Source organism: Camelus ferus, chromosome 1 (genome assembly GCF_009834535.1).
Source record: "Camelus ferus isolate YT-003-E chromosome 1, BCGSAC_Cfer_1.0, whole genome shotgun sequence".
Taxonomy (NCBI): Eukaryota; Metazoa; Chordata; class Mammalia; order Artiodactyla; family Camelidae; genus Camelus; species Camelus ferus.
In genome coordinates this window covers 108,641,479-108,656,850 of record NC_045696.1, presented here as the reverse complement: position 1 = coordinate 108,656,850, position 15,372 = coordinate 108,641,479, and the positions used below count along the sequence as shown (strand labels likewise).

Genomic DNA, 15,372 nt, shown 5'->3' with positions numbered 1-15,372 from the left:
CAGATGGTGGAACTGAGGTCCCTAGGGTAAGGCAGATAGGCTGAGGCTTGGATAGCAACCAGCGGCACAGCCTGGACTGGAGCCTGAACACTGGGCCTCTATGTCCTGCATTTCCCAGATCCTGCCCAGAATGAGTCTGCTGGGATAAGAAGCCAGACTCTTAAAGGCCCAGGATGAGAAAGCTGGGGGCCTTTAAAACACTGGGCCCAGTAAGGGGTGGGGGGAGGAAAGGAGCAGAAGAAGAAGCTGACATGCTCTGGGACAGAGGAGAGGCACTGGGTCCGCCCAGGGAGGTGTCCTGGGAGCCCGAGGGGCCTGAGGCTGCTTGTCTCCTGGAGGGAAAGTAGCAGGCTGGGCAAATCACCAGAAGCCCAGCTCTCTGGCCCCAGGTGGGAGGGAAGACCAGCCACATGCAAGACCAGTTCCTATATCTGTGATGTGCAGATTGGTAGAAGCAGCCTGGACCAGCAGCTCTTCACCCGGTGGCCTGGACACTGCAAAGCCAGCACCTTCTTGAGCCACAGCTGTGTCTTGCCAAAGAGCAGTCAAGTCTGTAAGGCCAGTGTGCTGGTGGACAAATGGACAGAGGAGGAACCTCCTGTGTAAGAGGGAGGCAGAGAGAGTTTGGGAGCTGGGATGTGCTGTGCCCAGAGAAACCTGGTCTTGCATCTTTCTTAAGGAGGAGGTGGGCTCACAGCAGCCAGGGGCTAAGCCTCAAGGAATCCAGTGACAGAAGAGTTTTCAAATTTAAGAGAATATTTACCTTCTCCTAGTGTGCCTTCAGATTCACCCTGGACTTTCTGAGCACCTACTATGCGCTTGGCTTCTAGGACAGAGTCCATCTCATAGATCTGAGTGGGCTCATTCTCTTCTCTGGGTTCCTTTTCCTGTTCTCTGATTTCTACACCCACAGTATCCTCCAGAGAAGATCCTTGGAGTAACAGTGCTTGTGAGCAGGTGCCACAGGTCTCCGTATCCAGCATCTAACACCATAATGCTGAGCCCAAAACAGTGCCTGGGTTGGGAAGTGGGAAGTAGTAGACGTAAGTTTAAAAACCAGCCAACCACCCACTAAAGAGTTACCCTCTATAACGTCTTCCCAGAGAATTGACGCCTCTCCTGGGCTGGGGCAGTGATGGCCCAGAAGGCTGCAGTGAGTTGTCGTAGGGCCCTGAGCCTGCAGAGTGATGGTAACTTGCTTATGGGCCCATGTCTCCATCCAGCTGGGATCCATATCTCCATCCAAATGAAACTCATGCTTCTGCATCCAGTTGGGACACAAACTTCTATCCAAGGCCCCATGCCTCCATCACAATGCCTCTAATTAACTGGTACCATGTGAGACTTCCAGCTGCTGCTGCTGCCAAAGATTCCCTGACCCCATTAGAGCAAGTACTCTGAAAGACTCTGCCCACCAACCCCATGTGAGAAGAGGCCCTCATCTGCTTCCTGCCTCCTGGGGACCAGCCATTCATTTAGAGCTGGGCAGGGAGGCCCTGGGCAGAGCCTTCCTGGGCTCCCTCAGGGCTGTTCGTCTTCCCTTTGCCTTCAGTTTGATTGTTATTCCAAAGGCCTCCGTATGGAAATTACAAAATAATGGTTCTGCAATTTGTGCTTGTGGGGCTGTGTGTAGGCTAATTGCATCTCAGTGTCCCCTCTCTCAGAGGCACTGTGGTAGAATCTGACACACAACTCCCTCTCCACTGCAGCTTTGTGTCTCTCTCCTGCCAAATTTCTCCGAGGTCTGGGGACAGCATGAGTGTCTTGAGTAGAAATGGTACCCCCCAAGCCCACCTCCATGTCTAAAGGGGCCCAGGGCCCCTGGCTTCTCTATCTATGAAGCATGCACACTGTTTTAACAGAGATCCTATTTGGGGTGGCTGTAGGGGGCTGGTGGAGGTAAGGAGGCACACTGCCCCTTGGCACTGTCACTGCAGCCACCCCGCCTCCCGGTTTCCACACCGTCCCTAGCTGGGGAGTTACCTGTGAGGAGGGGAAAGGGAGGGGTGGGAGAGAGGATGCTTGTGGCAGGTGGGATGTTACTGCAGATCCAGGTCCAGGCACGTGCCCTGAGCAGGACGAGATCCTGGGCTCAGAGGAGGGCTTCATGGAGGAGACTGGGTGGTCCTCAGCCAGATTTCAGAAGGGGAAGCTGGGGCCGAGGGCAGCACGAGAGATGAGCAGAAACGAACTGCTCCCAGCTCCAAACTCCTGTTACTGAGTACAAAGTCAGTTAGGCTCTTTCTAAAGGCAATTGTTTCTGGGGGAAAAGTTAAGCTTTCTTTGCAAAAAGGGGTAAATTGTTTTAATCACATTACCCCTGGGGACATTTCGGGTGGGGCAAAAGCAGAGCCTTCAGAGGTCCTACTTGGACCTCTGGGGAGTGTGTGTTTCTGGGGAAGGGGAGGGGGCAGCAGGTGTGAGAAGGACTCAGGTGGGTGCTGGCCTGGGACGACTTGGCATCTCTAGGATTTGAATAGCAATGAAAATGGCTGGAGGTCACGGTCAGAAGCTTCGAACCTCACCTTCTCTAAGCTTCAATCAGATGTAGGGGTAACACAGGCCTGGGCTGAATTTTGATTCTGTCGCTGGCAGCTGTAGGACCTGGGCCTAGCTGCTTCACCTCCGGGATCTTGGTTTCTGCGTCTATTGCAAGGTGTAATGGCGGCACTGACTTCCTGGGCTGGGGGAGAATTGAACACGACAAGGTAGCTGAGTGGTTAGCATGACACCCAGAGCGAGTCCTCGCCCACGATGGCTGTTTGCTGTTATTACCCTGCACGGTTGTTGTGCTGTTTTGAGGATTAAGTGACATAATTACATAATTTCTGTACAGCATGTAGAACAAGTCCTGGCGTGTAACCACGGTGTATTCAGTGTTGACTGTTCCTTTTACATCCGCCCTCTTCCAGGTCAGGCAGACAGCTTCCGCTCTCAATCTCCATCCCCTCTCTCTCAAGAGAAGTGGGGGGAGATCAGGTAGGGGAGGGGGAAGGGGGAGAGGCGGGGCGCCCAGGGTTCACCCCACGCCGCCTCCGTCATCAGCACAGCACACCAGGTCTTTGAGGATTTTCATGTTCCTGGTGCCTTTGAATACGGTCTCACAAGTTCTCAGAGCGTGTGGCATAAAAGGAGGTCTTTGGGAACAATGATTTCAACCTATTTTAGAAAAAAAGCTGTGTGGGGGGAGGAGAAAGGTAGTCAGTAGAGAAATACCCTGGGTATTGCAAGTAGAATCAGATTTGATATAGGAATTTAGGTGCTTGCGAAGCCCTTGAAAGGGATGGGAAACGGATCAGGCTAGGCCACTGAGCACCCTCAGGTTGGCCACTAGTGTCCAAGGAGTCGGTAGCCTGAAGATCCCGTCGGCAATGGTCACGGCTGCCTCTAACGCGGAGGCAAGTGCATGGGAAAACTTCATGTCTGCCAAAACCCATAGGCTGTGCACTGCCCCGGCCCAAGAGCCGCATCCCGGCTGCCACTTCCTGTGCCCCTTCCAAAGCTGGTGGTCGGGCCTCTCATTGGTGGGCTCTAAGCCAGACCCACAGCGCAGCCTTCTGGGAAATGTAGTTCCTTTGCTTCCCGCCCCTGTGAGCCTGAGGGGAGCACAAAAGGTTGGAGGTGGGTGGGCGCTGACTGTCCAACAGACAAGCTGCTGCAGAGGTGGGGATCTGACCCATTGAAGATCCAGGATGCAGCAATCATGGGAGCAGAGGTGGGGCCAACGTCGGGGAGGCAGGAGGGTGAGGAAGACAATTTGCTGTGGGCGGAGAGCTTGGAGCTGCACAACTTCTGGGGGAGGAGAGGAGAGGAGAGGTGAGGCCTGAGTGTCTCCCTGTGAAGCAGATGGAACAGCAGCAGGAGTGGGGAGATCCGAGCAGGAGGCCCAGTCTGGGAGGCGCTAAATGCAGGCTCTCCCCAGCATGCGCGACTGGCTACGTAGGCGGGACTCGGAGTTACAGGAAACCCTGCATCACCCTAGAGGACGCCGGGATCTGGGTCAGGGCCAGGAGAGCTTGGGGAAAGCCAAGGGTTTCAGTGAGAGGATCACCATGGACAGATCTGAGAGCCCAGGAGCCACTGGGGATGGAAGTACTGTCTTATCATGAATTTAATTCAGCGAGTACATGAAGCTACCACCTGGGCCTCAGGACCTTCGACACAGACAGGTACAAACGGGATGGCCTGTGCCTTTGCAAATGTACTGTTTAGTGACAGAGACGGAATGCTGATGGTGATGGTGGTGGTGAGGAGGAGGATGGTGATGAGCTAACTCTTTTGACTGCTTCATACACAAATCATTTACATGGATTATACAAGTTTACTCTCTGCCAGGACAAGCAGGCACTATTACTATTATGCACTGTCATTATATACTATTATTATTATAGCAGGTAGGAAGCACTATTATTCCTAATTTGCAAGTGGGGAGCCTGAGGCTTAGAGAGATTAGTGACTTGCCCGTGGTCACAGTTGGTAGGAGGTGGGGCCAGGGTCCCTTCCTGGGCTCCCTGACTCCATATTTAACACAAGACAGACCGTGCCAGTGGGGAAGACAGACACAGATGCATGGATGGTGCTAAGGGGATGTTTTAGGGGGGAGACATTCATGCCAGCCGGGGAGTGAGGGGCACTGTCTTGGAGGGAGTGGCCTGCGAGCTAAGCCAGAGGGAATGGGCACATTTCAGGTTCAGAGGTGGGTGGGAAGGGCTTGCAGAGATCTGAGTTAGTGATGTCTTAGAAGGTGGTAAATCATATAGTAGGAAAAAGTTTATTTTAAAAAAGTCTGAGCTCTTCAAAGTTTGTCTTGCCTATACCCACTTTTTTGCTCATTGAACACGAGAACGTGAGCACCATCTAGGTATGGGCAGGCAAAGATGCGCAGGGCGCTGGGAGCAGCTTGGCGGGGGAGGCAGGTGGGTAAACAGACAGACCCAGTGTGGGCACATAGATGTCTAGAACAGGCTCAGAGGAGACGGTGCTTCCTGGAGGAGGGGGTCTTGAGTGGTTCTGACACCGATAGTAGCTCCTTGGGCAGCCAGGCATGGGTGCATAGCGGCAGGGAGAGGCTGACGAAGAGGCTGGAAGGGTGAGCGGGCCCACTGATCCCGAGGGGCTGTGGAAAAGCCACGACCAGGCACAGGACTTTATTGCCAAGTCAGGGGTGCCCTCGGAGGTTTTAGACAGGAAAGTGGCATTGATTCTGATCCCTGTTACTGGAAGATTTCTCTGGGAGGTGTGCGGGGGAGGTAGGCAACAGTGGGGACATCAGGGAGCTGGTGATGAGACAAGGGCCTGAACCAAGGTAGGGATAGCTCAGAACCTAGAGATGACAGGCTGTGGTGACATGTGGATGTGGGGTAGGGGAGGGAGGTTCGAGAAGCAAGAGGCTGTGGACATCTGCTTGTGGGCCATCCATGGAATGAGTCCTCAAGACAGAGGGTGAAAATACAGAAGAGAGGAGGAAACCGTTAGGTCAAGGCTCTGAACCCAGCAGTGAAGGTATGAAACAGGGCTGAGAGTGAGTGGGGGTAGGGCGGGGCTCATCTCCATCACAAGAGCATCTTCTCCAGAGCTTGGGGAGGGGCAGGAGGAGGCGGTAAGTTTCCCTCCTGCTGTTCTGTTTCTTCAACTGGCGCTTTTAATTGTGTGTAGTAGGCAAGTTAGTGTTAGGTGGTCAAGATAATTAAAGCCTGCACATTGAAAAATAATGATAATAAAGGCCAAATGCATCCGTCACCTGTCTGTCCCCCTGGCTTTATCCCTTGCTTCCCAGGAAGCCCGAAACAGCCCTTGCAGTCCTGGTCTCGTGGACTCCTGTCCCAAACAGGGGCCCCCCTCACCTCCTGGGAGCTGGTGATGATGGCAGTTCAACACAGGGGCGTGTTTGTGGTGACAGAACTATGAAATAGTGAAATCTCGGCAATGAGTAAAATCTTTGCTGGATATGGTCCTCCCTCTCCCTTTTCAAGAATAGAATTTTTTTGTTTGTTTGTTTGTTTTTTAGCTCAGAGATATACCAAGCAAATGAAATAAAATAAAGGAGGGCAGAGAGAGAGACCAAAGTGCCTTTAATTTGAATTGCTTTTCCCACGTGACAAAGCAACAGTTCATTGCAAAATATTTATCTTCATTATGGTTGGTACCATTATTGATGAGGAAGGCCTGCAGACTAATGGGAAAATCTCTCTAGGAGGCCTGCATCCAGATGAGCTGAGTCTCCACCTTGCCTTGGACACGCTGGCTGAGCACGGTCTTTAATTTCTGGGTGCCCCAGCTGACCCACGGGGCACAGCCGCAAAGGAGAGTCACTGCTCTTGGTTGGATTAGCACCACAGAAGTGGGAGCAGTCCTCCAGGTCAGGGCATGACCTCCTTGTGACAAGGACTGCTTCCTGCTTGCCTTTGAATATACAGGGCCCCTGCTTAACAAAAGTGTGTGCCAAGTGGCTGCAGGATGGATGGATGACCTTGAAAATGAGGGTGTGATAAAGGGATAGGTGGATCCTTGAATCCAGCTTAACCATTCATTTCACCAAAGCGGTCAGTGGGGTCCAGGGAGGGGACTCACCCCCGTCAGCTGCAGAGCTGGCCTGAGGTTCAGCCCCTTCCTCCCCTGGGACCTCTCTGTCCCTGTCCCTTCTGCTGAGAGGTATTGCAAAACACAAATGAGAAGGTGCTCTTGGAGCTATTTTTACTATTTAGAATAAAAGGAGTTTGCAAAAATCAAAGTGCCATTTACCATGACGGATGTTCCGAGAGGCTCAGGTTAGCAGCTGTGGGAGCTGTCATTCACAGGAGGATTAAGCCTCGTATGTGTTCACCAATCAGGAGCAAAGAAGCAGAGCTGAGGAGCTGTCCTCACTTCCCACGCCCCCATTTCACAGATGAGTCCACTGCAGCTGGGAGAGGCCACCATGGGTCTTGCGCGTGACCTCACAGACAGCAAGGGAACTGGTCTGGAACCCTGGTGTTCAGAGTCAACACCAGGGGTGAATTTTGCTGGCCCATTGCCGCCTCCTGGGACATCCTGGGCCACGTGTTGAATGTGCAGCCATGAGCAGGCGGGGCCAGGGCTCAGCTGTGTTTTCCGGTGGCCGAGCGGGTTGATTAACACAGGAGGCACCGCGAACGGCCCTGACTTTGAGGAATTCCTCGAGGGGAGAGCTGAGGGCATCTTCCCAAGCTCATTACCTGGTCTCAGAACTTTGTAGCCACCCCTCATAAATCGCTTCAGTGTGGCACGCGGCCGTTCCCTGGGAAGAGACGTCAGGGTGATTGAGAGCTCCGACGTGCAGGCTTCCGGTCGGTGTCAGCGCACGGAAAGCCTCTGGAGGACAAAGGCTTTATGAGTTGTTTTCTTCCTTCACACTCAGCCACCTTCCGGCCCAGGTTTACTGCTCTGAGGCTGTGAAGGTGCCGAGGGAGGGAGCCTGGGCGTATTTTTCCCTGCACCTGCCTCGGATGGAACCTGCTGGTCTGGACAAACATAGCATCACCAATGTCTGATGGGGGACCCGAGCCCAGCTGGTCCTGAGGGCATGATCCAGCGCTCCCCAGCATGCACATCCCTCCCAGCAGCAGAAACGAAGCATCCAGGCCCTGCCCTCCTGTCTCCGTCTTCCCCAGGGGACTGGCCTCCCCTGTCACCCGTCCATCTCTCCGCATTACCGACACCTCTGTCTGACTCATGCCGCTTCCCTTCCCCCAGGGAGTGCTGTGGGTTTGAAATGATGGTCTTTAATCATTTCTTAAGTGACCAGCCCCGAAATCATTTCTTAGTGCCATACACACAAATTAAATCATAAATCCACACGAGGCCCTGCCTGGGAAGGACGGAGGTGCAGCCCTGATTTGGAGCAGAGAAGAGGCCTTCGCAGGAGACAGGAATCAGCCTGCGCCTGGAGGCAAGGCCAGGGCCTGGGAGGGAAGGAAGACCTTCCTGCTGTCTGTGCGAGGACTGCTGTAACAGAAGACCACAGATGGAGGGGCTTGAGCAACAGATATGTATTCCTCTCTGTTCTGGAGGCTGGAAAGTCCGAGATCAAGACGTCAGCAGGTTCAGTGTCTGGTGAGGGCCCACTTCCTGGCTTGTAGACTGTTTTTCCATTAAGTCGTCACATGCCCTTTCTTCATTGCTTGCATAGAGAGTGAGAGAGAGAGAGGGAGAGAAGGAGGGAGAGAGAGGTCTCATGTCTCTTTCTTTTTCTACAAGGGCATTACTCCCATCATGCGGCCCCCTCTCATGACCTAGTCTAACCCGCATTACCTCCCAAAGGCACCACCTGCAGATACCTATCAACCACATTGGGGGTTAAGTCTTCAATATATGAATTTGGCTGTAGGGGGACAAACATTTGGTCCATTGCACCTACTAACTCTCCTTCCTCAGATGGTCCCTTTTGCACTTGTGTTATTCTATTCGGACAAAAGAGGTCTCAGAGAATGCAGTCAGGTGGGTTGGGGGCATGAGGAAGGTGCTTATCTCACGTTTAGGAAGTCTGGGCAGCCCCATTCAGGGCTGAGACACCCATGCCCTGCTATCCAGAGCCAGCCAGGTCCAAGAGGTCCTTTTGATTACCTCTGGGAGATCAGAAGGAGGCAGGCAAGAAGGACCACGTGGGAGAGTGAGAACTGGCAGGCAGTCATCAAGAGAGACTCAGTAGTCGGGGATGCAGGTGGGTGCTTCTGAAACATATCCGTGATCCCTACTGACTTGAGGACTCAGTGCAACATTCTGCCCCCATCCAAGACTAACTGCAGCCTATTTGCAACAGCTGATGCTTCTTCTCATTCATTAGTTGATGATGGACATATAGCAAGGACACTAGCAAGCTACTAAACATCCTTGACTCCTGCCCACCACCATGCCTTTGTGCGTGCTATTTCCTTTGCCTGAAATGCCTTCCTTCATTTTGTCTACCTAGAAAACTCCTATTCATGCTTCAAAACCCAGATCAGCTGTCCTCTTGTCCAACAAATACGGAGGGGACTGCCTGTTTTCTCCCCACTCCCATACAGTGCTTCTTTTCCCACGAATCACACTGTTTTATAATTACTGCTGGCATTGTGTTCTTCCGTTAGGCCTGTGTTCCTTGAGAATGGGGACTCTGGTTTACTCTGCTGTGTATCTTCAGCAGGGTCTGGATCCAGGGAGTGATGTTTCTGTCAAGTGATCAGAGACCCAAAGTGAAGGAGTGGCTGTGTATCTTTCTTTTACCTCCAGTATGCTTTGTTTATGTAAGTCATTCAGCTTCTGAGCTGAGAGTCTGAGTTTCTGCCTCTGCAAAGTGGGAGAGATAAAGCCGGTGCCTTCACCACTTCAGAGGCCTACAAAGAAGATGAATCTGAGAGTGGGTTGGTGGGGAATGTGTCGAAACCCTTTAGCTCCTTGAAAAAACCCATTAGAAAGCCTAGGTGTTGGTATTGCAATTATTATTTGATTCCCAAATGGTGAGCGCGCTTCCAGAAATGTGCTTTGCTTGATGAACCAGTACATTTTCAGCCCCCACTGATGAGTTTGGGAATCGAATACCTGTCATCTTGAAATAATTGACACATCTTGGTGAAGCGCTTACATTCCTCTGATGAAATTCTGAAACCTTATTGAGAGCAAGGAGAAAGACGTGTTACATGGGAGCAATATTGCTTTATGGACCTTTATCTTGGTTATTAACAAATGAGTGTTAGATGTGGAAATGGTAAAGGGGGGATTCGGTAATGAAGTTTCATAGGATAATAATGATTATTAGCCTGATGATGATGAAATCCAGACTTTAACGCACGTGGCTTCCTTGGCACTCACTGTTCCGTGCCCCCTGAGGCTGGTGGACGGCAGGCTGGATACTTCTGGCCCCAGATCCCATCCTGAAGTTATCCGGGAAGTGGGCATAAAGGTGATAGTCTCCTTCAGCGTATGCGGACTGGGATGGCCTAAATGATAATATTTACAAGTGCCCAGATGTCATGTCCATAGCAAACATCTTATATTCTAGGAAGCTGGCACCCACTAGAGGCAGGAGCAGTGAGTGCCAGTGACCACTCACCGCCCCCTGATGCCGAGCTGCCCATGCGTCCTGGGGAAGCTCAGCCTGTCCCACCGTTTACAGTCCCTTCATTTTCCTCTGCCCACTGGAAGCCACAGGGAAGATGAGTTTGCCTTTTGGCAGCAGGCGTCTGCAGAATGCCCAGCAACCACATGCATACATCACATTTTTTACATCTGATCAGGAATTCAGGTGGGCAGAGACTCAGAGGGCTCAGCGCTACCTGACCTAGACCAAAGCTGGGGTCGCTCTCTCCCTTTGGAAGCAGGGAAAGTAAGTAGGGCAAGGTGCCCTCAGTAGGCAGAAAGGCACTACATCCGGCCTGTTTCCTGGGCCTCTCTCATGAACTCATATGCAATGGACACGTGCGTTCTCAAGCCTTAATGCACATGCATATAAATGCCAAACGCCCCCACCCCCATGAATATCGTCACTTTAGTAAATAACTGGGAAGGGCATCGGTTTTGAAGCCAGGCAGACCTGCTTTTGAATCCTGCCTCTGCCACAGACTAGCTGTGAAATATCAGGCAAGTTGTTTTACCTCTCTGAGCCTCAGTGTCATTGCCGGTGAAATGGGAATGATAACTCTTTCTTACCAAGTTTCATTGAAAGGAAATGGTATGTTAGAATTACATTCGTCTATGAGAAATGGAAACATGTAAGATAATTTGGTTTTTAAAATAAAAAAGACTTGTTTTTTCTGTCATGTCAAATAAATTCAGGCTGGAAGGGCCCTCCCTAACGTGGTGTTAGAGACCAAGGTATATTCAAACCTGCTGCTCTTGACATCCTTAGCACAAAATTTTCACCTCGCAGCCCAAGATGGCTGTGTGAGTTTCAGCCATCACGACCACTTTCCAGCCAGTGGGAATGAAGAATGAGGGAAGAAGAGCTAGCTTTCTCTTTTGACAGTCACTGCCCAGAAGTCACATAGGCTTGCTTATATCTCTGGATCTTAGCGATTCAAGCCGAGGCCCATGCCTCATTAAACCTTGATAGGAATGCTGTATGTGGTGGGGCAAATGTTGAATTTAAAAAATATAAAACATTAGCAAGGTGATGACACATTGCCTATTGTGAACACATTATACTTTTATAATAGAATAATATTAACAGCTACTTTTAATTGAGTAGTTATTATATGCCAGGTACTGCACCAAACATTTTTATTCATTATCTCATTCAATGATCAAAACAATTCTATGAGATAGGGACTAATGTTACTCCATTTTTACAGATGAGGACACCAAGACTCAGAATGATTATAAAACTCGCTTCTTATGGCTCTGAGTAGTGGCGTCTGTAACTCAGAAGCTGGTACTCCTTCTCCGTGAAGTCACATTGGCATAGTTTATATTTAACATGATGCACACTGGTTTTGTTGGTTCCAAGGAAACTACTTGATTTTAAAATATTTCAGCCAATGAGTTAACAAGTCTCTGGAGTCAGGCAGCTTGTGTTCAATTCCTGGCTTCATGGCTGGTTGTGGGACCTCGGACAAGATGCTGACCTTGTTTGAGCCTCAGTTTCCTGATCAAAATAAGAATAATTGTGGCCTGTGTCTCTTAGGATGGTTATGAGTATGAAATGAGGTCTGCAGAGCCACTGAGTCCCTGGCCCTTGATAAATGCTGTTTAAATACTGATCATTGTTATTATTCATAACGTTATTGTTATTAATATTGACAAGACTTTGTAACCAGTTTTAGGCAGTGGAGGTCAGCTTGACAACCCACAGACCTGGCCTTAGGAGGGTGCCGCAGGTGGAAGGGGAGGACCCAGCGTCACCCGCAGACTGCGCTCTGCAGGACATGCTCGTCTCTCATTTGATATGAGGTTCTTGCTGGCCTGACCCAAAGGCTGGCCAGGGGAGGGTGGACAAGGACAAGCCCACCTCTGCCTTCCTCTGAAACAGAGGGGCCAGCATGGTGGTCCATGCTAGGCTCCTGTGTTCCCTTCAGCCCCCGACTTACTTCCTTTGGGCAAGTCCTCTCCCAGGCTGCTCAGCAGGGTCTGCCCCACCTCCTCCCTCCTCCCTTCGGGCCCTTCCTGGGGGGCCGCACCCACCCACCTCTCCTTCCCTGGGCCCTCCCTCATGCCCCCAGGAGTTGCCTTCAGAGGAGGGGCTCTCTCGGCTTCCCCTGGGTGTGCACGGAGATCTGAGTGCTAAGTGCACCCTTCACACCTCTGATCTTTGCCGCAAGCTTCCCCCTTAATCACGTCTAACTGACAAACTTGAAGGCAGTCGGTGATGCTAATGTACCTCCAGGAACTGCAAACAGGAAGGACACAGAGCACTCTGGAAATTACCTCTCAGCACCTGGGAATAAATGGTCACTCCGGGTAGAGCACAGCCGTTCAATCCTTGTCTGCCCCTCCTGCAGCGGGAGCCCCCTCCCAACTGCTCTGATTGACAACAGCCACTGGGCCACTCAGGTCCTCCAGGGGTCCAGCACCTCGGCTGACCCTGCTCAGCTGCTCAGTAGGAGGGCATCCTCCCTATTCCAGAACCCGATCCGTGAGCCCTGTTTCCCTGTTCAGAGGCTGCTTCAGATTTGGTGAGGTTCCTGAGAAAAGTCAGACCAAATGTATTCTACCAAATTTGTCTGCCTTTAGCCTTTTGGATAAATGTCATGCAAAGGTTCTGACTGTCACATTCACTCCTCCGTGGGAAATCTTTGGGGATGAGTAGAACCTTGAACCTTATTATTTCAACATTGATTATTTCTCACAGCTCTTTCCCTCTTTCAGAGTTGACTCTGGGACTTACCAAGTGGCACACCCACAGTTACTGCAGTTTAAGGGCTGAGACCAGACCCAACAAACCCTTCTGGCAAGGGCGTGTTAGAACCAGTCAGACCCGACTTATTCCTCTGTGACCTTGGACAGATCCCTTTTCTAGGACCCTCTGCAGAAGGCCCATATCCCCAACTCTGTGCCATTGGGCCAGGTCAGGGCAGCGTGAGGGAAGTTTCCTGTCCTTTATCTATCAAGACAGCTCTGGTCATACAGCTGGAGAAACTCAGCCTTAATGCTTTTGCTCTGTCATTATGGAAGAATAAAAATCATTTCTTTTGCTCACTTGTCCCACTTGAACGGTGTGTAATAGTGTTAGAGATTTATGGTGTTTCTGACTTTGTGACCTGGGGAGAAGCTGGAAATTCCACTGTGCCCATTTCTACTCCTGGGTTTCCGTAAATCTCACAGTGAAATTATTTTATCAAGTACACCACAGAAGGGGAAAATCTTAATCTTATATTATACATATGCAGCACTTGACCTTCTCTTGAGATGCGGCACCTCTTAGCTACACTTACTTAAACATAATGCAGCTCTTCCCCGATGCACGCAGAGAGAATAATTAGGGGCCCTGGTATCCCAGCTGGAGAGGAGGCTGTGCTGTGGGGCTGACCTCGAAGATGAAAGGGAGAAGGAATGAGGCAGGTGGGGGCAGGGCTGCAGCACACTCGTCCTGACGAGGCAGGTGGACCTGACTCTCTGCCTTGTTCTGGTTCCCCTGCTGACTGTGCGCCTCTGGCCAAGTTATTTGTTGCCTTCTCTGGGCCTTAGTTTCCCCATCATAGCTCTGGATTTGCCAGTTTTGATCCACGGGTAGTGGCTGCCTAGGGCATTGTGTTAAAGATTCTGAGCCCTGGTCTGGGTTGAGTGGGAGTGAGTGCCAAGATTGATTAGTGATGTCTGCCGTGGCCGGCATGGGAGGTGGCGATTGTGGCTCTACTGGCTAACCCTGTTCCAGGATATTTCTAAGGTCTTTTTTCCACCCTGAGTACATGTGATTTGTGGACTCGCCAAAGCCCTGGGGAGAGGAAGCTTGGAAAAGGGGAAACAATAACAACCTTCCCTCAGAGAAAAGTACTATTTGCCTTGTCAGGTTTTGGAGAGAAAATAAGATTTGTGTGATGCATCCAAACGTGATTCTTTTTTTTCCTTTTTTTCATATGGGCTCTGTGAGAAGCGAGAGAGCAAGGGACGGCAGGCTTTTTCTGGGTGCGATGACTCATCAGACCCGGCTGCCACAGGAAAGAGCAAGGAGCCCTAGGTGGCTTCTTGCCATTGCCCAGCCTTGAGAAACACTGTAAGAAGTCACCTTTATTTATCTTAAAGACTTGGTTATTAATTATTTTTTCAGGGAGTCCATCAAGATCTGTATTGACTGGAGTACTTAAAACTAAGGTTTTTCTCAAAGGGTAAGGACGTCAGTTCAGAAACGTGGGAAGCTGCCTGATGGACGGCATATGGTCCCGTTGCCTGCTGCCCAGAGCTACCAGATTGGTGATGTTTTTAGAGCATTGGCAGCCAGGCTCTGACGTAGGTGGGGACAGGGCCTCGGGAGGGGACATCTGGGGATTCCCTGCCCTCCCCTTCCCCTGGCATAGAAGTGGGAGCCTAGGCCCGGCAGCCCTGGTGGCCTGATGGGCCTGACTGGGATAGAGGACCTTGGGGCCCCTTGGAGTGGCCAAAGCGATCTGACCCTCATGTCCTCTTTGTTGGGTCATGGGAAGCATCTCCCTGGTTGTGGAGAGGGAGGGAGGAAGGCCATGCTCCCTTAAAGGAGTCTGTCCTGTTGCTGGCAGGACACTTCTGCTCTCTTCTAAAGGACAGACCCTCCTGCCAACTGTGCCCCCAGCATGGGCTCACTCACCTCCTTCACCATCTGGCTGTGACATCAGCTCTTCTCCAGGAGGCCTCGCTGTGCCCCGGGAGCCCCACATCTAAAGCATTCCAGCCTCACCGGCCATCTGCTGCCTCTGGATCGAGGGCTCCTCCAGGCCCCCTCTCACTTCTCATTCCCCGCATGTCTGTCCTGCTCCTCAGCCGTAGCCCTTTTCTCTCCCGATGGAAAGAAAGGGACTCTCTTCTATCTAACTCCGTGCATATCAGAAGTGCTCCCCAAATGTCTGTTGGATGAATGAGACGTGCATATAAAAGGGAAAGGGCTTTGTTGGGCTAAAGCTTAGTAAGTGTTTCCATGGGGCTCCCGGCAGCTTCTTGTGGTCCGCGTTGGAAAGGTGCTCAGGTAGGGCCCCACCTTCAGGGTCCAGGGAAATCACATCAGTGCTGGGGCTCCGTCTCCAGATAGAGGCCTCCTCCCCATCCCATCCCAAAGTCCTGAAGGATTCCTGAGTCTGAAGAACCATCCTTGGTGCACGGGTTCCTCCAGCCCTGTTTGCAGGCTGGAGTTAGGGGACGGACTTGGGGAGCAGACCCAGCCAGCTTCGAGAGGAGCCAGGCCAGCCCTGGTTTCCGAGTGAGCCCATACCCCACCTTCCCTGCGCTTCCTTTTCCTAATGCCACTCTCGACCCCCT

At 51.5% G+C, this 15,372-nt stretch overlaps 1 protein-coding gene and 1 long non-coding RNA gene across 4 annotated transcripts in view; both read left to right on the top strand.

The window, feature by feature from the left end:
- The window catches only part of EPHB1 (EPH receptor B1), a 409,323-nt gene that overhangs the window by 245,932 nt on the left and 148,019 nt on the right, over positions 1–15,372 (top strand). The gene's annotated exons all lie outside the window — the stretch shown is intronic.
- Positions 6,967–9,497, top strand: LOC116666058. The gene is made up of 3 exons (XR_004322920.1): positions 6,967–6,978; positions 8,961–8,970; positions 9,412–9,497. It is a non-coding gene; the product is annotated as an uncharacterized LOC116666058 (long non-coding RNA).